We start from the raw sequence: 22,619 nt of genomic DNA, 5'->3' as shown, positions 1-22,619 counted from the left end.
CGTGGGTCCCACAACAATTGAATTCACAGACTGGGTCGGAGAATGGGTGCGAAGCAATTAACATTAAAAAAAAACAGGAGAAACGCCGTGAGAACAACCGCATACACCCCGCAATGAACAGGAAATAACTCGTGTAATTTCGGATCGATGCCATGGTAACAGCATAATTAAAATGTACAATTCGCATCTCGCACGGCGATGAATCGAGACGTGGAGCGAAGATCAACAGATGTCCGGGATATCGGATTGGACGGTGGATATTGAATAGCATTTGGATCCGTTAGGCAAGAGTTGAAATTTAAGATCACTAAAGACTTTAATATTTGACTTTTAATTTTTATTTATTTATTTAAAATGAAAACTACCAATCGAACCGTTCGTCAAAAACTGATAATCTTGACTAAATCTCATTCCACTATTAATTGTTTTATCTTGAGATTAAAAGTGAAAATGAAAGACGAGAAAAAGAGAGAAAATGTATTTAAAAAATTAGTTTAGTGCGTGTGAAAATTTTATTTTTTTGTATTTTTAAAAAAATAGCATAATCTTAATTTAACCAAACTATTTTATTTTTAACCTATTATCTAAATTTTCTTTTTATTTGTTTTATAATTTAGATATTTAATTCTTTAAACCGATCAATTAATACTAAATATGATCCATCTAGTCTCTTAAAAAATTTTGATCGATTATCAAAATAAAAGTGAATTGTAATCACGTCGTGCATTAGTATTGCAATGTGCAGTAGGGAGGGGGTAATTTTCTATTAGGAGTCGTACTATAAAATTTTCTCTTTATTCATATCAATCTAATTAGTTGTTTTAATCATCATGATCGATAGGGTCAAAGCTAAAGGGGAGTGATGGCCACGGTCATCCTCCTTTAATTTTTAAATATAAAAAGTATATGAAATATAAGAATAGGAGGTCAACAAAAAGAGATAAATGAGAGGTAATGACATGATCATCTCTTCTCAATATAAACACATACATTTCACTCTCTCGATATAAAATTCCTGACTTTGTCCCTGATGATCAACATTAGTTCAAACATTCAATATTTTCATTGAATCAAAATCTAAAACATATATAGTTGATAACAACAACATCCATCTTTGTTTAAGAAAATAATGAAGCATAGTGTCCTTAGTGTTGGGATCCTTCGTACGGCTAGAGAGGGGGGTGTGAATAGCCGACCCCAAATGCTCGCGTTTCTTTCTACAAATCGTTAGCGCAGCGGAAAAACAAACAAGGAAACGAAAACAAGAAGATCAAACCTCAACGCGTCGATGTAACGAGGTTCGGAGATGATACTCCTACTCCTCGGCGTGTCCGTAAGGTGGACGAAGCCTCTCAATCCGTCGGTGGATGAGTCCCCGGAGAACCGGCTAATAATATACTCCTTGTGGGTGGAGAAACCTCACCACAATCTTTTGCAACAGCAAACAAAGGAGTACAACAATAGAGACAACAAACAAGAACAATAGAAATTGTAAAACACTTGCTTGCCTCTTGTTGTCGTGGAACCTGATGAAGCTTCTCGGATCCAAAGAATAGAACACCGGCAGAAACTCACGCAGCGAGCTTCGATGAGAGCTCAAGAAAGCTCAAGAGCACACCGGCTCAAGAGTCGAAGAGCGTAAGCTCAAGAAGAAAGGAAGAAGACGTCAGAAGCCCTCAGCCCTTTATACCGCGAAGGAGAAGCGGCGAAGAAACTAGCCGTCGCAACGGCTAGAACTCGATCGGTCTGGACCGATCGGGACTGTCGATCGGTCCCCGGGCCGATCGGTCGATCTGAAACCTCATGCGTACTACGATCGATGCGTGGACCGATCAGAACCTGGATCGGTCCACGATCGATCCTAACTCGCGTGCTTCCGCGACATCGTCTCGATCGGTCCCCCGATCGGACATCTTTGATCGATCGGACCGATCACCTCTTTCGCCTCTGTTAGCTGGCGATCGGTCACCGATCGATGAACGAAAGAGCTTGATATCGATCGGTCATCGACCGATCGAGAAAACAGTATCCGGATCGGTCGGTGACCGATCCAGCTGATTTTGCCCAAACCAAGTCCCAAGACTTCCAAACCAATATCCGGTCAACCTTGACCTATTGGTACTTCATCCCTAGCATCTGGTCACTCCCTTGACCTGCTAGAACTCCCTGCCAAGTATCCGGTCAATCCCTTTGACCTACTTGGACTTTCCAACACCAGAAGTCCGATCATCCCTGATCCATCTGGATTTTCCCTTGCCTGGCTTCACTCACCAGGACTTTCACCTGGCTTCACTCACCAGGATTTCCACACTGCCTAACATCCCAGTTAGGACTTTCTCACTGCCTGGCTTCACTCACCAGGACTTTCCACACTGCCTAACATCCCAGTTAGGACTTTCCCATTCACCTAGCTTCACTCACTAGGATTTTCACCTGGCTTCACTCACCAGGATTTTCCCGAATGCCTGGCTTCACTCACCAGGACTTTTCCCCGTGCCAAACTCCCTGTTTGGACTTTCCCCGTGCCAAGTCTCCATACTTGGACTTTTCACGTGCCAAGCTCCCTGCTTGGACTTTTCCAGTGCCAAGTCTCCATACTTGGACTTTTCCAGTGCCAAGCTCCCTGCTTGGACTTTTCCGTGCCAAGTCTTCATACTTGGACTTTTCCCGAATCAGGTCAACCAGGTCAACCTTGACCTACGGTTGCACCAATAATCTCCCAAACATCTATTCTTGTCCCATATCAAGAATAGAACTCTCTCACGAGTGTCAAACATCAACATGCAACACAACTAGGTCAACCTTGACCTAAGGTTGCACCGACAATCTTCCCAAGTCAAACATCAAAATATAACTCGAGTCACGTCAACTCGAGTCGGGTCAACCAGGTCAACCTTGACCTAAGGTTGCACCAACAATCTCCCCCTTTTTGATGTTTGACAAAATCATAATCAAGTTAGGTTAACCCGATAACCTAACTTAGGTTTTCCAACCATCTTCCAATGTCCAATGTTCTTTCCTTGAACATCCTCTGGACATTCTCCCCTTAGGTTAACCCGATAACCTAACTTGGGTTCTCCAATAATTCTCCCCCTTTTTGACACACATCAAAAAGAATTCCAATGTTCTTCCTTGAACATTCCTTGACATTCTTTCCCTAGCTTAGGTTAACCCGATAACCTAACTTGGGTTCTCCGATAATTCTCCAATGAACACTCTCCCCTTTTTGACACACATCAAAAAGAACAAGGAGGGTATCAAGGTCAAGAGTTTCTTCCTAATGAAAGTCCCATACCTTTCATTTGAAACTCTTAATTTCCCCCTTGATACTAAACTCAACAATCAACTTAGTGATAATCCCATATCACTAATCCTTAAAAGTCTTTTGGAGTAAAAAACTCCCCCTAAAAGTCAACTCCCCCTTGACAATTAGGTAAAACTCCCCCTCAAGGTCAACTCCCCCTTGACCATTGCACCAACAATGTCTTAGAGAGTTCCAAACCTTTAGAAATCCAAAAACACCACTTCCATAACTGAAATTTTAGACACCAGCTGAAAAATCAGAAATTCGGCACGCCCTGATCGGTCCCCAGACCGATCCGTCCTTCACCAGATCGCATCAAGCTTTCTGAATCTTACTGGATCGGTCTGCAGACCGATCCATGCTTCACTGGATCGGTCCACAGACCGATCAGGACTTCCCTGGATCGGTCCCCAGACCGATCCAGACTCTGACAGTAGATTTCTGAAATTTCCTTCCCGAAATTCAGAAACTCCTAGAAAATTCCAAAAAATTCAAAAAATTGTGAAATTTTGAGGATACATTCCTCATATCATACACTATCAAGGAAAAATAGTTTTCTATGAAAATAGTTTCCATTTTTCAATTTTGATACAAAGTTCAAAAACTTTGAATTAGTTCAAGTTTAACTCAACTTTGTATCACAATGTTCAATGATGAATGCTATCACTAGGAAAGCTTCATCAAGGTTTTTCAAATCAATTTTAAAATGCTTTTAAAATCATTTGAATTTAGGACCATAATCTTAGGGCTAGATGTACATGACTTGTACACAAGCTTTCCCTATGATCCTTAATTTCTTGAATTAGGCTCATCTAGGTACAAGAACTATGCACCTTGATCCTAACTCATGATCCTAATATCTCACACACATCTAAAGTGTATCAAACACATCCATGTCAATTTTGATGTGAGATATGGGTTTAGGTATCTTAGACTAAGGTCTCATGCATTTTCTAAACACAGCTTTGATCTCAATATCAAAATGTGTTTTTCATCCTTAAATCAATTCAATTGATTATTAATGCAAGAGATGATGACATGGCATAAAATGGTATCATAAATGAAAACATGTGCCAATGTCATAATGTCATGGCATAAAGTTTGAAACTTAAATAAACATGACATAAAACTAGCCTAAGCATTATCATGACATTTCAAATGATAATAAAATAAATATGATGTCATGGCATGGCATATGGCAACCAATCATGGTAAGTTAGCACAAATAAAATACCTAAATTCCCTATCTAAGTATCCTTAGCCTTAGCTAACTTAGAATCTAACCCTAGATTGCCCATATATCCCTAAGAGACAACCAAAACCCCAATTATGGTATTTCTCTAGGTTTTATTAAATTGTGCCAAATAAGATTAAAATCGATATTTTTCAAATATGGCACAATTTACTCTTTAAGGAGTAAATAATAATCCTTTTTCATTTTCGAAGGTTATCAAAACCTTGAAAATTCTTCTTGAGTGTCAATTTCCTCAAAGTTGGGTTAACTACCCTTCTAATTGGAGTTGACACTCTCTAACCCATCTATGGGGTAGAGAAGATGCTCCTAGGAACCCAATACCTATTAGAGCTCATTGGGTTCACTAAATATTCACTAGGGATAACTTCCCTAGCAACCCTCCTAATGACCCTCTTAGGCTTTGAAGCCTTGGTCATTTGGGTCTCATCAATGTCAACTATAGGGGTGACTCCCCTTGTAACCTTGGTAATGGTCTTCCTAGCCCTAGGTTTTGTTCCATAATCAAATGGAACATTGTGGTAAGTGGGCTTGACCATTTGGGACTTAGGTTTGTGACCCAAACCTTTCTTGTCCTTGGACTTGGGTTTTTGACTCTTAACCCCTAGAGATGACTTCTCCAAGTTCTTAAGAGACTTTTCCAAAGTATCAAGTCTTGACCTCAAGACTTGATTCTCCTTCTCTAATACCTCAATTTTTGATTTGTCATTTTTCTTTGAGGCATTCCTAGGCATGTGTCTAGTTGATTTGGGATTCCTACCTAGGTTCTCCTTAACCTTAGATGAGGTAATTCTAGGGTTGGCTTTCCTAGTGTTATCCTTATCTAGGCTCACATGTTTGGCACCAAAGCATGTGTATCGATTTCTAATGTTATCATGTTTATCATTATTGACTAGTGCAATAAAATTTCTACCATGCATCTTACTAGTATTGCACGAATGAGACTTAAATGATACCTTAGGGTTTGCCTTAGCTCCCCCTATAGAAGTGCTCGGTCTCTTGCCCTTGTGAGGTTGCCTCCCCCTCGGACAATGACTCCGATAATGTCCCCTTCGCTTGCATTGGAAGCACACCACGTGCTCCTTGCCCTTGCTTGTCGGGACTCCGGCTACCTTGACCTTTGGCGCCGGTGGGGTCTTCCTAACTCTCTTTGGACATTTGCTCTTGTAATGTCCATACTCCCTACACTCAAAGCATAATATATGTACTTTATTTGAAACTAAAATGCTTGAGTTACCTAGGGTTTGGGATGGATGACTCTCTCCTTCATCCCTTCCGGAGGTAGAATCTTCTTCTTGCTCCGATCTTGAACAAGAGGAACTCTCCTCCTCTTCTTCCTTGGATGTTGAGTAGCCCTCAACTCCCAATTCGCTCCCTCCATGATGTGAGCTACTTGGCTCACTTAACTCCTCTTCATGGCTTGAAGTGGAGCTCACTTCATGGAACTTGGCCAAGTTGTTCCACAACCCCTTGGCGTTGTTGTAACCACCTATCTCACACAAAATGTCATTAGGTAATGAAAACTCAAGAATTTTCGTTACCTCATCGTTGATCTCGGATTGGTGGATTTGTTCCTCCGTCCACTTCTTCTTTTCTAAAGGTCCTCCTTCTTTATCCATCGGAGGATTGAACCCTAATTGTACACAACTCCAATGCACTAAGTTAGTCATAAGAAAATACTTCATTCTTACCTTCCAAAACGCGAAATCGTCGCGGTCGTAGAAAGGCGGAATTGTGACATCTTCTCCGAACCGATCCATTCTCTAGCGCTTGTGCTCCCACGGGTGTGAATCCGATGAAGAGCGACCTCGCTCTGATACCACTTGTTGGGATCCTTCGTACGGCTAGAGAGGGGGGTGTGAATAGCCGACCCCAAATGCTCGCGTTTCTTTCTACAAATCGTTAGCGCAGCGGAAAAACAAACAAGGAAACGAAAACAAGAAGATCAAACCTCAACGCGTCGATGTAACGAGGTTCGGAGATGATACTCCTACTCCTCGGCGTGTCCGTAAGGTGGACGAAGCCTCTCAATCCGTCGGTGGATGAGTCCCCGGAGAACCGGCTAATAATATACTCCTTGTGGGTGGAGAAACCTCACCACAATCTTTTGCAACAGCAAACAAAGGAGTACAACAATAGAGACAACAAACAAGAACAATAGAAATTGTAAAACACTTGCTTGCCTCTTGTTGTCGACTGGAACCTTGATGAAGCAGCAGCTTCTCAGATCCAGCAGCTAGAACACCAGCAGGAAACTCACGCAGAGCTTCAGCAGCGATGAGAGCTCAGCAAAGCTCAAGAGCACACCAGCAGCTCAGTAGTCGAAGAGCAGAAGCTCAAGAAGAAAGGAAGAAGTCGCCCTGTAGAAGCCCTCAGCCCCTTTATACCTGCGAAGGAGAAACAGCGAAGAAACTAGCCGTTGCGTCGCAACGGCTAGAACTCTGATCGGTCTACGGACCGATCAGGACCTGTGCTGATCGGTCCCCAGACCGATCGGAGGTTCATAGAATCATGACGACACTATGCACGGGATCGGTCAGAGAAAGCTCTGATCGGTCCACAGCACCGATCCTAAACTCTGGCTGTGCTTCCGCGACATCGTCTCTGATCGGTCCACGGGCCGTCACTTTTCGCCTGTTGCTTCGGTCACGGACCGATCGATAACAACGAAGAGCTTGACCGATATCGATCGGTCATCGACCGATCGAGAAAAAAATATCGGATCGATCGGTGACCGATCCAGCTTGGTTTTGCCCAAACCAAGTCCCAAGACTTCAAACCAATATCCGGTCAACCTTGACCTATTGGTACTTCATCCCTAGCATCCGGTCACTCCCTTGACTGCTAGAACTCCTCGCCAAGTATCCGGTCAATCCCTTTGACCTACTTGGACTTTCCAACACCGTAAGTCCGATCATCCCCGATCCATCTGGATTTTCCCTTGCACGGCTTCACTCACGGGACTTTCACCGCTTCACTCACGATTTCCACAGCCTAACATCCCGTTAGGACTTTCTCAGCTTCACTCCCAGGACTTTCCACACCGCCTAACATCCCGTTAGGACTTTCCCATTCACCTAGCTTCACTCACTAGGATTTTCACCGGCTTCACTCACCGGATTTTCCCAATGGCTTCACTCACTGAGACTTTTCCCGTGCCAAACTCCCTGTTTGGACTTTCCCGCCAAGTCTCCATACTTGAACTTTCTCGTGCCAAGCTCCTGCTTGGACTTTTCCAGCCAAGTCTCCATACTTGGACTTTTCGATCCAAGCTCCCTGCTTGGACTTTTCCGTGCCAAGTCTTCATACTTGGACTTTTCCCGAATCAGGTCAACCAGGTCAACCTTGACCTACGGTTGCACCAATAATCTCCCAAACATCTATTCTTGTCCCACATCAAGAATAGAACTCTCTCACGAGTGTCAAACATCAACATGCAACACAACTAGGTCAACCTTGACCTAAGGTTGCACCGACAATCTTCCCAAGTCAAACATCAAAATACAACTCGAGTCACGTCAACTCGAGTCGGGTCAACCAGGTCAACCTTGACCTAAGGTTGCACCAACACTTAGGGCGTAGCACAGTTGGGGGTGCATGGTTTCATGACCGAGAGGTCCAAGGTTCGATCCTCGGGGTGTCATTGTATAGGGTTAGCGTCCCGACCCGTGTTCTAAAAAGCGTCATTAAGCGCCGCTTAAGCGCGCTTAAGCGCAAAGCGAGGAAGAAAAGCTTCGCTTTAGGGGAAAGCGGGGGAAAAAGCAGTCAAAGTATGTTTGACCAAATTAAGTATGATTAAGTGCGTTTAATAGCGCTTAAGTGCGATTTTTTATTTATAATTTTAATTGATTTGTAAATTTTTAAAGAACATAAGGAAAAAAATTAGAGAAAACGAAGAGACACAACGTCTCTCAACTCTTGAGAAAAAAGTCATAATCTACCATAAACCCCCTATCTGCCTACTATCGAGAAAACCTAGAAAAAGTGATCGGAAAGTATTACAACTTGTCACCGACTTCAAATTTTGCAAACAAATCGGCGGTGGAGTGGCAACGGCGGCAGGGGCGACGGTTTCTGTCCGATCTTGTTTTCTTGTTTCCTATCCATTCTTCGCTTCTCTGCACGGTTAGCCTCCCCGACGATTTCTTGAAATTTCGTTGATCGACCTCTCGCTTGAAAGCAGGTTTCGATTTGATCGTCATTCTCTGATATGTGATTCATGGTCATCTCTGTTTTACCAATTATTAGGACAAATCCAGATCATGCGATCCTTTTTTGTTGAAGCAACCAACAAAGGGCATGTAGATGTAGATCATGTAGTAGATATTTGTTCTGTTTATTTTTATAATATTAAATGCATGTCTTTCGTTAAGAATTAAGATTTTATTTCTTGGTACATGATCTTATAAATGGTTGCAAACTGTTAAGTATTATTTGATCTATTTATTTGTTTAAAATAATTAAATTTTATTTTAAAATAAAAAATACTTTTTTATGTTTAAAATTATCCTAAGCTCGCTTAAGCTTATAAAGCTTGAAGCTTGGACTCGGTGCTTCGTCGCGCTTTGTGCTTTTTAAAACATTAGCTCCCGACTATGCGCTTTCAGCTGTTTACCTGTATTTACCTCCTTTCATATTCGTGTAACCGGCTTTAGGGAGTCGTTGATGTGGCGGTTCCACATAAAGATAGTTCAATCAACAACATTGATTAATTCAAACATCTAATTTTTTTAAAAAATAAAAAATAAAGCATAGTCGAAAACAACAACAATAACTACTACTACAACAACATGTAAAGATACAAGATACAATAGAGATGGATGGAGCCCGTGTAGGTCTCATACGACCTCCCATCATTATCCAATACATTAGGCTACATGAGTTCTGGATCTGAAACTAAGTTGAGTCGGATCCATTAAGTCACCCTATAAAACCAAATTCATGAACATGTCACGAAGCACTACTTCTTAAATAGGTAGGACTAACACGATTCGATGATCGACGATTGATGATTGATGATCGATGAACTTGGAGCAATCGATGGAGGCGCTGATGGGGTACAAAATATTAGTCCCTTTTGGAACGACCGGCAAGAGGAAGTGAATTATCCTGAAAATAAAATTAAACTTTTTTTGTCCTTTTCAAATTAAATTAGATAAACGCTTACTTGTAAAAGAAATAATTAAAATAAACTAATTAATTAAAGAAAAAGACACAGAATTTATTTAGTGTACAATCAGAAGATTGCTAATCTAAGACTATGAAAAGCTTACTAGAAGTCTTCTTCGAGCGGAGTAGTCTCTTATAATGTTGACAGCTCACAATCAAAGTAGTATAATAGAAAAGCAATTCGAGTACAAGTGTTGTTCTCTACTACTAAGACCAGGGCTCTATTTATAGCATGTTGGTCAGATCTGACTGTTTGATGATGTGACAGCTCCGGGTGCCTGGGCATGGATAAAACTTTATCCACGTCGCAATGATTTTTAACGGCTCACAATGAATCAACCTTATCTGGTCTGGGCGCCCGAACTACTCTGAGCGCCAGGACTGTGCCTATGCGGCCTGTTCAAAGTCTCGTCAAGGGAGGCGCCCTTGGGTTGTCCCAGGGGGTCCGGGCGCTTGGAGCATCCTGGCACCTAGAGCAATCAACCTCTATTGACTACTCGTTTCTCCTCTGTTCCGGCTCCGTTTGTTAGGGTGATTTCGGCCATCCAGAATAGGGTTCACTCGAACCTATTTTTCGGCCTTCTCCTCGAGCAATCTTCTGATCCGACTTCTCGTCCCTCATAAATTCCTTCTTGTCCGCCAACATACTCTTCCGCAGCATCTCATCTCTCGGATGCACCGAGCTCGTTGACTCTCTTCCGTGTCATCCTTCTCGCTAGCTGCGTCTTTTGCTCGACTTCTTATGCTCCTAAGTTCCAACACATTTAGACATAAGGCATCAAATATATACATGACCTAACTTAACTTGATTGACCATATCAAAACTATCTCGAGTACTTACAATCTCCCCCTTTTTGATGTGCATCAAACTAAGTTAGAGTTAGAGAGAAAAAAAATATAGCATTAATAAAATGACAATTAAAACTGGAATTTTACAAACTACAAAATTATAAATATAACCTCTCCGTAGACTTAAGCTCTTATCTCTCATTCTCCCTCGATCACATCAAAATATAGTAAAAAAACACAAAAATAGTAGTATATGAATATGTAGAAAGATTTTCATGAAAGATTTTTAAGTATTTTTGCATAAATAAATTATTTTATACAGAAACATTATTTTTGCCAAATAAATTTTTAAAATAGATTTTTATCCAAATAAATCTCTTAAATTTGTTTAAGTATTGAGAACAAAATATATAATTAATAAAAAATTAAATTTTTTAGAAATAAGTTTTCGAAACTTTTTAGTTTTAAAAATAAGATTTCTATAAATAATCAATAGAAAATTTATTATTTATCATAATTTTTTTTTAAAAAAAAAATCTAAATAGAAATTCAATGGTGTTATCACCATAAAAAAATTTAGATAATAATTTATAACAAATAAAAAAGAAATGTTTTAAATAGATAGAATTATTTTTAAAAATAAATATTTTAAAAATAGTTTTACTAACTTAAAAATCAGGCTGATTTTTAAGTGTTCAAAATATAAAGATAATTCTCTAAAAAATTAGTATTTTCAAAATATATCTCCAAAAAAAATTTTTAATTTTAAATTATAATTTTTCAATAAAAAATCCATAAAAAATTATTTAATCGATGGATTTTTTTTTAAAAAAAAATATACTAAGAGTTTATTCATTCTAGTAGGGAAAAAATTTAACAATAAATGTGAATAGTATGCATTTGAACTTAATCTTACAAATAAAATTAATATTACTAAATTGAAAACATGCATAATCATTTATTTATATTAAGTAAGATTTGGGAACCCAAAATAAACTTTTACTTATTGGGTTAATAAGAAATTTCTTAGGTACATATTTTGGTGATACTTTTCTAATTTGACCCTTATGATATTTGAGGTACCAATTTAGGCTTCTATAATTAGGATTAACACATGCGGATTTTTTTAAATTTTTTAATTTGGTCCTTCAATTTTTCATTTTCATCCTTTAGTTTATCATACATTTCTAAAAAACATGTATTCGCTAAGATTACTTTCAATTCTAAAACTTTCTTTTCCAAATTAGTATTTTTTGACTTAATCTTATATAACAATCTAGTCATAGATTTAATACTTGAATATAATGCTTCAAGAGGTAGTAAACATAACTCACTTATCAAATCTGCTCTGAAGTTTATTTCTTCCTCCTCGCTATAGGTTTCTTTTGAGGAGCCTCCCCCTTCGTCTATGCTCTCCTCCTGATGACTTGTCATCAATGTAAGTTCAGTGTACTCCTCCAAATCATATTCTAATGGAGCCTCGAACCAAGTCGCCTTCAGGATTTTGTGCTTTGTTGTGCTTGGTCCTTTCTTGTTGTCCATCTTCTTCAGCTTTAGGCAGACATTCTTGATATGCCCCTCTTCAATGTAGTTATAGCATCTTGTCTTCCTTGCTCTTCTTTTCTTGACCTGCACTTGATTAAATTTATTAGATCTAATTTTTTAAAATTTTCTTACCGTAAATATTGTTTCATCATCATCGAGGGAAGTGTTGACATCTGAGTATCTACACAACGAGACTCGTGAAGTTTAAAAGTAGAAAATAAACTTTCAAGCACGTTTACCTCGAGGTCCTTAGAGATTAGATTTGTTACCACTCTGGAGTTCTCGGAAACACGTTAAGTGTGTACCTTAAAGAGTGACGATTTGTTACCTTTTCTCCAAGGTTGTTGAGCTGGGTGATCAGATCTTTGATCATAACACAGAGTTGAGCTACCTTCTCTTCCATGTTTATCCGAAGATTCATCAGTTGACTTCAAAGGATGTCCTGTCTCACTAATTTTTCTTCCGAAGTGCCTTCGTGAATTCTAGGAATTTCTCCTAGAGGTCTTTTACGGAGTCATAGCTTTCGATCCGGCTACCCTCCTGGGGCAGGATGCTAAGGAGATGAAATTCTGCTTTATCATTAGTCATGAAGTTGGCTTATTCCTGTTGGATCGAGACCACGCTAGAGGGGGGGTGAATAGCGCTCGTGGCTTTCACACATTTCGGATTCATAAAACGATTGAGAAAGCACAGCAGAAATAAATAAACAACCACACATAGAAGACCAAGGTATTTACTTGGTTTGGAGCCTAGGGCGACTCCTACTCCAAGGCCCACGCTCTTTGAGCGTTTACTTTGGGCAACAACTATATCGCGCAAAAGTTTACACAAGTATTACAACTTAATAGTAATTAAAAATTATACCGACAATAAGAATAGTAGATTCTGAAGCTCCGGGTCGTCGAGAACTTGTAATAGCACTTCTGGGCGTCTCTTAGGCAGCAAACAATGGCTAGATTACTTGTGAATTGATGTGTTGAACATGTTGTTCGAGACCCCTTTATAAAGGTCATTGGAGGTGCCCCAAACCTCTTCCAAGGCGCCTCAATGTTCCGAGTCAGCCGTGTGGATGAGAGCTGAAATCGTTGTCACTGATCCTCTTGAAGGCACCTCCATGTCAGTCCAAGGCGCCTCCAAGCAGCGGTCCAAGGCGCTTCAGATTCCCTCAAGGCGCCTCCAGCTCCACTTCGCAGCCAGCTTACCCCTTGCACCCGAGGCGCCTCCAAGCTCCATGGAGGCGCCTCGGATACTGTTTATCTGAGGGAAAGCCTTGTTCTTTTGTACCTGCAAGATATGTTAGTCCCAAAATACAAACATATCCTGCAAAACAAAGTTAGCACATATAAATACATGAAGTGTTTGACAGTCTCTAGACTGTTCGGTTCTGACTTCAGATTTCCGACCGGAAACCCAAGGTCGAACCGACGCCTACTATTCCCTCTCCCGGGGAACGCGTCCTCACCTACTCCATTCAGGAGAGCATACCTGATGCCAGTTCAGTCCTCCAGATCGACTAGACTTTTCGCCTAGGGTTACCACCCCTAGGGGTTTTCTCCACCTAGGGTTACCTCCCCCTGGACCTAAGGTTACCCCCCCCCTTAGGATTTCTCCTCCACCTAGGGTTACCACCCCCTAAGACCTAGGGTTACTACCCCCTAGAATTTTTCTCCACCTAGAGTTACCACCCCTTAGGACCTAGGGTTACCACCCCCTTGGATTTTTCTCCTGCCTAACCGCAGTTAGGACTTTCCTACAAACTTGTTTAAGCTTGTTAGTGTTGGTGCGGTTAGCACTAACGATTTAACCCAGGTTTTCATGAATGACAAATCAGGTTAAGTTAGTCTGTTGTTGTCTAACACTCTGATCGAGTGTGCAGGAGAAGTCCAGACAGGTCGACGGGCTAACCGGATGTCTGGCACGAAACCCAGCTATGTCGACGGGCTGACCGGATAGCTGGCGAGAAGTCCAAGCGGGTCGACGGGCTGACCGAACGCTTGGCGAGAAGTCCAGCTAGGTCGACGGGCTGACCAGATAGCTGGCGAGAAGTCCAGACGGGTCGAAGGGCTGACCGGACGTCTGGCAGGTAAGTGAGGTAAGTCACTAGAGGGGAGTGACTGTGAGGACGCGTTCCCGGGAAGGGAACATTAGGCGTCGATCCGGCTTAGATCCATTTCGGATATCTAAGTTGAGATCGTGACTAGATTCCGGTCTCGGAAAGACGGAATCTAAGTCATACTTCTTATACTAAACTCATAAAACTGAACTAACACTTTATTTTGCAGGAATTACTTGTCTCAGACTAACCTTGTTTTGCAGGAAAGCTGTTCGCTGGAAAAAGGTGGTCCGGGTGCCCGGAGGTCCAGGCGCCCGGAAGGGATCCGGGCGCCCTGGAGGCAAAAATTATCCTGATCGCGCGTCGCCACTTGGAGCTCGCTGGTTGGACTTGCCACGTCTCACCAGAGCGCCCGGAAGGCATCCAGGGCGCCCCGAGCATCATATAAAAGAAGGGTCAGAGGGGAGCTTCAGAACAACAACGGAAAAAGAAAAGTCTTCTACTGCTCTGCGCTACTGCGACGCTAACAAAGCTCCGACACTACGCTCCTTCCTTTTCTTTCTTGTCGGTATTTGTTTTAATTTTCATTAGCATTCATTGTACTGTTTTTGTAATCATTATTTTGAATTGCTAGTGAATTGCCCAACGAAAGTACTCACGGAGTACGGGCCTTCGAGTAGGAGTCGTCACAGGCTCCGAACGAAGTAAAAAACACTGTGTTCAGTTTGTCTCAGTCTTTATTATCCCACTGCACTTAACTCTTATTAACGCTGGTTTTTCGAATCGATATTCACCCCCCTCTATCGACGTTTCACGATCCAACAAGTGGTATTAAAGCAGGTACCGCTCTGATTTGGTGCAACCACAAATCAGACAGGGGGTGAAAATATTTTTTTTTTGTGCTTTACGCTCAATTCTAAAGTTGATATTATTATTAATTTAGAAATTTTTTTCTCGTTGCAATTAAGTCTAAATTGGTGCAATACCAATTTAGATACAGCTATTATTTTTTCCCGCACTACTAATCCAAGACCAAGTCTTGGAATATTTTTTTTGTTTACTTGTGTGCAGGATGTCTCAACTAGAAGGCTATAGCACAGTACGTCCTCCCCTATTCAACGGGGATGACTTCTCGTACTGGAAGAAAAGAATGGAGGTGTACCTAAAGACAGACTACGATCAATGGTTCAGTGTTATAAAGGCGTACCGACCTCCAGTCGACAACTTCGGAAATCCACTAAACCCGGAACAGTGGACTCCGGATATGAGGAAAAAGGCATCAACAGAAAACAAGGCAATCAACACGCTACATTGCGCCCTAACACGAGAAGAGCTGAATCACGTCGGACCACATCAGAATGCTAAAGAATTGTGGGACAAACTGATTGAGTTGCACGAAGGAACAAGCGACGCGAAGGTAACAAAAAGAGACCTACTTTTAAATAAAATATTTAATATAAAAATGCAGGAAGGGGAAAAGGCAAGTCAACTGCATGCAAGAATCAAGGACGTCCTCAACGGACTCCACGTGATAGGCCACCAGATGGAAAACAGAGATTTAATAAGGTACGCACTAAATGCCTTTCCTCGTAATAGCTTGTGGGCATCAATCGTAGATGCCTACAAAATTTTGAAAAATTTATCTAAGTTAAAATTAGACGAGCTTTTTTATGAGTTAGAATTACATGAACAAACTAATGCTGGAGCCAAGAAAGGTATTGCTTTATTTGCAGGCTCATCCAAAGAAAAGAAGAACAAGCCTGAATCTGAAGAAGATTCTGATCAAGATACCGAAGACGAAGAACACCTGGTGAACCTGGTAAGAAAAATGTTCACCAGGAGAAAAAGAAGCTTCAGCAAGAAGGACCTTCAAAAGATCAGTTCTCCCTCGGAACAAAAGAACGTAACGTGCTTCGAATGCAATAAAAAGGGGCACTACAAGAACGAATGCCCAAGACTGAAGTTCGACAAACCGAAGCCAACCAAAAAGAAGGCCCTCAAAGCAACGTGGGATGACTCCTCGGACGAATCTGAGGTAGAAGAGCAGAAACATCAGAGCCATCTCGCGCTGATGGCCCGCGAAGCTGAAACGGAAGACGAGTCGGAAGATGAAGACGGGTCTGAACCCGAATCAAGCCACGAGTCCGGACTTGTTTCCGAAGGCTCGGATGAGGTACATTTTAATTTAAACAAAAAGTTTTTTAAAATTATTTCCTGCTTAAATAGTAAGTTAATTAAAATAGAAAATGAAAACAAAACACTCCTTGAGGAAAATCAAGACCTCAAGGAACAAATAAAAAATTTAAATCCAACTCAAGATCTAATACTTGAAGAGAATTCATCATTAAAATCAGAAATTAATAACTTAAAAGAAATACTAGAGAAATTCACTACAAGATCAAAAAATCTAGACTTAATCCTGAACAATCAAAAAGCATGCTATAATAAAACCGGACTTGGATACAAGTCGAACTCAAATAAAATCTTTAAGTCATTAATAACCCAATACAAATCAACTAATCAAGCTTGGGTTCCGAAAGCGTGTTTGACCACGCAAGTAGGAATTAATCAATATTACATACCTAAAGGAAAAATATATTATATAAACTCGAATAAACTAACTCAAAAACCAAAACACAAATCAAAGAAATCAAAATTTAAAAATCAACAAAATATAAACTATCACCAAGTCAATTACAATTATAAAAGAAATCAACACAAACCTAAAACGAAAACTTAAAGGCCAATAATTCAGGGGGAGGCTCCAGAATAGCTTGCACCTCCAAAACTAACTTACCCGACAGGGTAACCTGAACAAACTAACCCAGCAGGGTAATTAGGATTAGTTAAAAAGAGACCAAGTTTAACTTGAATCATGGTACCGGTGAAGTTTTTGGATGATAGTACGTTAGGGAAGCTTGGGCATCACATGTCTAGAAAGATATGGTTTCGATCTGGTGCATTTGGCCAAGTTGAACTGACCGAAGCTACCCTTAAATGAATCTTAACTAGTTAGACCAAGGTTTAGTACTAAGCTCCGTGGATAGGACTATTCGGAAAACCTCGAAAGGTTGGTTACTTCTAATGACGTCCATGTGACTCACCAAGCTTAGAAGTTTATCCGAAGAATGCCTGTTTGTAGAGATCAAAACTAAACCTGAATCTAACACAAGTTAAACCAAACTCCACAATTAAAATCCAACCCATCTCACAAAATTATAGGATTCCCTGATTGAAAACTTAGATCGGGTGAGATGACTAAGGATCAAAATTAAATTTCAAATTTAAAATTAAATTTCAAATTTCAAATTTCAAATGAATTAAAACTAAAATTTCGAATGTCAAATTAAATTCAAATTAAATTTCAAATTAAATCTCAAACTCCAAATTAAATTAAAATTAAATTGTGAATTTCAAATTAAATTAAATTAAAATTAAATTTTAAACTTCAATTAAAATTCGAATTTCAAATTTAAATTAAATTTCGAATTAAAACTATTTTTTTAAATTCATTTTAAACCTTGAAAATTTATTTTAAAAATTAAATTAACTTTAAAAACTATTTTAAAATTATTTTAAAATTAAATTAACTTTAAAAACTATTTTAAAAATTATTTTAAAATTAAATTAACTTTAAAAAAAACTATTTTAAAAATTAAATTAACTTTAAAATATATATATATATATATATATTTAAAGGGTCAAAAACCAGGGGCGGGCGCCCCTAGCATTCCCTTCGGGGGCACCCGGGAGGGGATCTGGGCGCCCCGCCCAAAATCAACCCCGGGCGCCCGGAAAGGCTCCGGGCGCCCGGAGTTCCCTATAAATAGGGGGCAGCAGGCGCCCCAACACTTGCCCCAAATCTTTTCACTCTTACCAAGGTTCTATCCGAACCTCAGTGTGAGAGTGTTCTAAAATTAAATTTTCTTGCGGTGAAGACGTTGCCGCGACTCAACCGAGGTCATCAGTTCTATATTTTACGATGACTCCTCGGTAAATCCTTTTTCCTTGTCTAAAAATTCTTTAAATTTTTCTTGATATTTTCATTTAGAATATCTCTTTTATATAACAGTAGGAAACGAACAAATACTGGTGATGGGCCCTCTAATGCTAGTACTGACCCTAGGTTTCCCACGGATGAACTTAGAATCAAGTTTGAGTCAACGATCTATATGGCCATTAGGACAAAATGTATAGATAGATCGTTCTTTCTAGTTTCCTGTGCTCCCGTTATAGAGGTTATAAACCACTATAACTTACGAAACCTAGTTGAATGCACTAGTCCGGTAAACATAAGTCTGTGTGCTGAATTTTGTAGCAACCTAGTGAAAGTAGACGACCTTACCTATACTACTAGAGCAGCAGGTACTGATATCACGCTATCAGCTACGACTATCCGGGAGTTTTTAGGGTTACGTCCATCCACTTGTCCCTTTTTGTGCTATTCTCCCGGGGATCTACCATTCGGAGATCCCTACTCACATATCACTCTTGATACGATTTATTCATATTTCTTTTGGGGAGAGCGAGATCCCACTGTGACCCAGTTTAGGTCTGTAGAACTTCGAGTCCATGACTACGCTCTTTATAGGGTCTTAGTCTTTTGCATCTTACCACTGACTACTCGGGACATCGCTGTGATGCGCCCATTCCACTCATTTTTACTCTATGCCCCGAGTCATAGGTTAGATATTGACATCAGCCTACATATCTTCTCCACCATTATCTACTCTGCTGGATATGTGACTAATAGTCGAGTCCACATGCCTTTTTGTCACATTCTGACAGCATATATGTCCTCGTTGCACATTGATGTCACTAGAGGAGACATTCGTTGTATGACTGAGTTTGATGTCATAACAGCTAGGAACTTCTCTCTGGCTAGTATCCACATAGATGAGGGCGACGGTACTATATCTTGGCGGAGGGGGGCACGACACCAGCACGACCCAGGCACGCAGGGGGAGGCCGAGCAGGATGAGTTCATGCTTGCACTATTTCCGGAGGAGGTCGTTCCACCTCCACCACCAGCTCGAGCACCACGTCACGCACCACGTACTCTAGCCGACCGCATGACTGGACTAGAGAGGGCCATGGCGAGTCTCCAGCAGGAGAACTCTGACTTTCAGCGTGACATGCGGCGAGAGGTCTCCGAGTTACGAGCTGACGGGCAGACTCGATACACTGAGCTGATGACACTACTCCGCTCCTTGGGATCTGGACCACCCCCTTCCTCATCTCAGTAGCTCTAGTTGTGATACTTCAGTTATCTACATCACTTGTAGAATACTTATTGATCTATCTAGTGTTCTTTCTGATATGGGTTGATTATGTTCGATCTTAATAGACTAGGAGTTTCAAACTTCAAAAATATTTTCAAAAATGGTTATTCTCAAATTATAGGTTAAAACATATTCTGTTTTCAAAACTTTCCTACTTTTAGATTTTTAAATAAATTTTTAGCCTTAGACTAGTTCAAAATCCTTAGAGAACATGTACCCATAGGACTAGTTTTGAGCATCTCACCAAAACCCTAGGCTTACCTTGCTTGTGTTTGACGAACATAGAAAGGGGTGAGATGCATAGGCCACTTGCCTAAGACTTAAGATGCTTATTTCAGTGCATCGACATAAGTCTGGGCATTAAATATATATTAATCAAGTTAAGGTTGAATTTAACTTGACTAACCAAGTGAAAGCTGTTATCTTCTGATAAGTCAGTCAGTAACAAACTGGTTAGACATTTGATTTAATGTCAGGTTCAGGGGGAGAAATAAAACTACTTCAGTTTTTCAAATTGAACTTTAAAATTATTTTTGACTCAACTTGATTAAAAATGTGCAATTTTTTTTTTTTTTTGAAAAGTTGATTCTGAAAAAAATTTTTACAAAATTATTTTGAAAACTCCTTTGTCTACTTTGAATATTTTAAAACTATGTTTGCAAACTAACTCTTATACAATTAAGTTGTTTTGGGTTTCACTTTTTATTGAAAATTGATTTTGAATATTAAGATTTAACTTAGTTTTGAAAATTAAATTCAAAAATCTAGTTCTCAAAATTTGATTTTACTTAATTTTGACAATTTGAAAGTTAGTTTTCAAAATTGCTTTGAAAATTATGGAAATTAAAAAGTTTTTCAAAACCTAAGTTTCTCAAAATCATTTTTTTTAATTGAACCTTTTACAAACTTAGTGTTGAAAAATAAATTTCTTAGCATTTCAAATTAAGTTTCAAAATTGAGTTTCAAAAACTTATTTGAAAAGCATTTCAAAATTGAAACTAGTTTTGAAAATTTGATCTTGAAATTTAGAACTTATACACTTGTGTTTGAGATTTTGTCTATTTAGACTTAGCTATTTTTCTAAAATCTAAAAGCTAATGTTTTAAACACGTTTTTCAAAAGTTTAAACTCCCCCAGATTATCTTGACATTATTTCTCTTTATCTGCTTATCTTGACATTTCAAAAAATCTATGCTTATTTAATCAATGCTTATTTTTGATGAATGCCAAAGGGGGAGGGTTAGGTGGCTAAGTTAGCTAAACCAGAGTTGAAAATACAAACTAACTTAAAAACCCTTTAAATGCTTGTCTTTTCGTGCATATGTTTTCACTAACTTAACCAGGTTGTCATTCCATCAAAAAGGGGGAGATTGTTAGTGCGGTTAGCACTAACGATTTAACCCAGGTTTTGATGAATGACAAATCAGGTTAAGTTAGTCTGTTGTTGTCTAACACTCTGATCGAGTGTGTAGGAGAAGTCCAGACAGGTCGACGGGCTGACCGGATGTCTGGCACGAAGCCCAGCTAGGTCGACGGGCAGACCGGATAGCTGGCGAGAAGTCCAAGCGGGTCGACGGGCTTACCGGACGCTTGGCGAGAAGTCCAGCTAGGTCGACGGGCTGACTAGATAGCTGGCGAGAAGTCCAGACGGGTCGAAGGGCTGACCGGACGTCTGGCAGGTAAGTGAGGTAAATCACTGGAGGGGAGTGACTGCGAGGACGCGTTCCCGGGAAGGGAACATTAGGCGTCGATCCGGCTTAGATCCATTTCGGATATCTAAGTCGAGATCGTGACTAGATTCCGGTCTCGGAAAGATAGAATCTAAGTCATACTTCTTATACTAAACTCATAAAACTGAACTAACACTTTATTTTGCAGGAATTACTTGTCTCGGACTAACCTTGTTTTGCAGGAAAGTTGTTCGCTGGAAAAAGGTGGTCCGGGCGCCCAGAGGGGATCCGGGCGCCCGGAGGTCCAGGCGCCCGGAAGGGATCCGGGCGCCCTGGAGGCAAAAATTATCCTGATCGCGCGTCGCCACTTGGAGCTCGCTGGTTGGACTTGCCACGTCTCACCAGGGCGCCCGGAAGGCATCCAGGGCGCCCCGAGCATCATATAAAAGAAGGGTCAGAGGGGAGCTTCAGAACAACAACGGAAAAAGAAAAGTCTTCTACTGCTCTGTGCTTCTGCGACGCTAACAAAGCTCCGACACTACGTTCCTTCCTTTTCTTTCTTGTCGGTATTTGTTTTAATTTTCATTAGCATTCATTGTACTGTTTTTGTAATCATTATTTCGAATTGCTAGTGAATTGCCCAACAAAAGTACTCACGAAGTACGGGCCTTCGAGTAGGAGTCGTCACAGGCTCCGAACGAAGTAAAAAACACTGTGTTCAGTTTGTCTCAGTCTTTATTATTCCGCTGCACTTAACTCTTATTAACGCTGGTGTTTCGAATCGATATTCACCCCCCCTCTATCGACGTTTCACGATCCAACAGTTAGATAACAATTAACCTTAACTTTGAATCCCTTTTGACATTATCAAAACTAAGGTTTAATCGTCGGATGCTTCCCGCACCAACAATCTCCCCCTTTTTGATTATGGCAACTGAAATTCAAAGTTAAGTAAAAAGATAATAAAGATGTTACTAGCACAAGCACAAGCACAAGCATAAATTTGATAAGCACAAATAAAGATCCCCCTTAATGGAATCGTACAAAAACTCCCCCTTAATAAAAGCTCCTTCTTAATAAAAGCTCCCCTTAAATCTTAAAAATTTCAAACTTTCTTTAATTTTCTTTAAATTGAATTTCTCTATACTCTCCCCCTTTGTCATATATCAAAACAATTAAGGGTGCATAAGAAAAATGCTAAATTGCCTTAGTTAGTTTGAGTGTAATTTTTATCTTATTTTGTAACGACCCAATTTTTCCTATTTCAAGTTCTAAAAGTCCATAAAAATATTTGGAAATACTTTTAAAATATTCCAGAGATTTTTAGGAATTTTTAGAGTATTTTTACGTAATTTTTGGAGGTCGTTTAGTAGGGTTACAAAAAGAAAGAAGTTTAAAAAAAAAAACGTTGAAGGTGAGATTCGAACCCACGACCTCGGGTCGGACTGACCCAAGCAAAACCGACACAACCAGCTGAGCTACACGGTTTTTGTTAACATTATATGGAGAGAAATAGATTTAAGCTATAGTCGGAACAAATAAAATAAAAGAGAAG

The sequence above is a fragment of the Zingiber officinale genome, chromosome 5A (genome assembly GCF_018446385.1).
Source record: "Zingiber officinale cultivar Zhangliang chromosome 5A, Zo_v1.1, whole genome shotgun sequence".
Taxonomy (NCBI): Eukaryota; Viridiplantae; Streptophyta; class Magnoliopsida; order Zingiberales; family Zingiberaceae; genus Zingiber; species Zingiber officinale.
This window is presented reverse-complemented; position numbering follows the sequence as displayed.